Genomic DNA, 1,368 nt, shown 5'->3' on the forward strand with positions numbered 1-1,368 from the left:
TGTTTGTGACATCATAGGGAGATTCTGCTGGAAGAAGAGAAATCATAGTTATTTCTTTGGACTACATGACCAATGATACACCATGGAGCAGTGTGGTAGAAACTGTATAACTATACAATGCAGAGATACACCCACCCAACTGAGAGTTCTTCAGGAAAATGTGGCTGAGAGCAGATCATTTTATGGTTTTTGTAACATGCTGGGAGAAGACCGATATTTGCACAATCTTGCAGTGCTTACACACCAACATCAGAGACCCACTCTTCAGTACCTAAAGTGTTCAAGAAATTCATAGAAAATGCCTGTACAGTCTTTTTTTTTTTTAAACAAACAGGTAGACAGAGAGAGATACAGAGAGAAAGGTCTTTCTTCCCTTGGTTCACTCCCCAAATGGTCGCTATGGCTGGTGTGGTATGCCAACCTGAAGCCAGGAGCCAGGTGCTTCTTCCTGGTCTCCCATGCAGGAGCAGGGCCAAGGACTTGGGCCATCCTCCATTGCCCTCCCGGGCCACAGCAGAGAACTGGATGGAAGAGGAGCAACTGAGACAGAACCGGCACCCCAACTGGGACTAGGACCCGGAGTACTGGTGCCGCAGGTGGAGGATTAGCCTAGTGAACCGTGGCACCAGCCAGCCTATGCAGTCTTTAATGCTAGTCCGAGGGGCAAGCATTTGGCATGGCAGTTAAGATGCCACTTGGGATGCAGGCATCTTATTTTTGAGTGCCTGGGTTTGAGTCCTTGCTCTGTTTCCAATTTTTACTTCTTGTTACTGTTCACCCTGGGATGCAGCAGATTATGGCTGAAGTATTTTTGGCTCTGCCACCTACATGGGAGACCCAGGTTGAATCCTCAGTTCCTGGCTTTGCCTGACTCAGCACTGGGTCTTATGGGCTGCTGGGGAGTGAATCAGTCAACAGAAGTTCTCTCCCTTTATCTTTTTGCCCTTGTCTCTTCTTGTCATTCAAATACAAAGGATGACTTTTTAAATAAGAATACTGGTTCCAGACTAGGAAGAACTGTACCTGTGTCTTCTCTTTCCAGAGTCATCTGTATTAGGATGCCCCGACCTGGCTGTCTTCCTAACTGTCCTGAGGAGACAGCTCAGCCTCACTGCTCACTGGGCAAGATGAGGCAATGGACCCTCATTCCTCAGACATGTCCTACAGCAGGGTCCAAGCCCAGTGAGTTCTATAGGACACAGTGGATGCAAGAGGCACTGTAGGAAGCAAGGTTCCCTCATGGGCAGGACTGGCAGGGCAGTTGGGATAATTAGACTGACTAGTCACCCAAAAGAAAAGTATCAGTACAAACACCTGAATTGTAAATCTTGGTTCATGGGTAGCATTCAGGAACTAACAGTAAGAATT

Source organism: Oryctolagus cuniculus, chromosome 16, assembly GCF_964237555.1.
Source record: "Oryctolagus cuniculus chromosome 16, mOryCun1.1, whole genome shotgun sequence".
NCBI lineage: Eukaryota > Metazoa > Chordata > Mammalia > Lagomorpha > Leporidae > Oryctolagus > Oryctolagus cuniculus.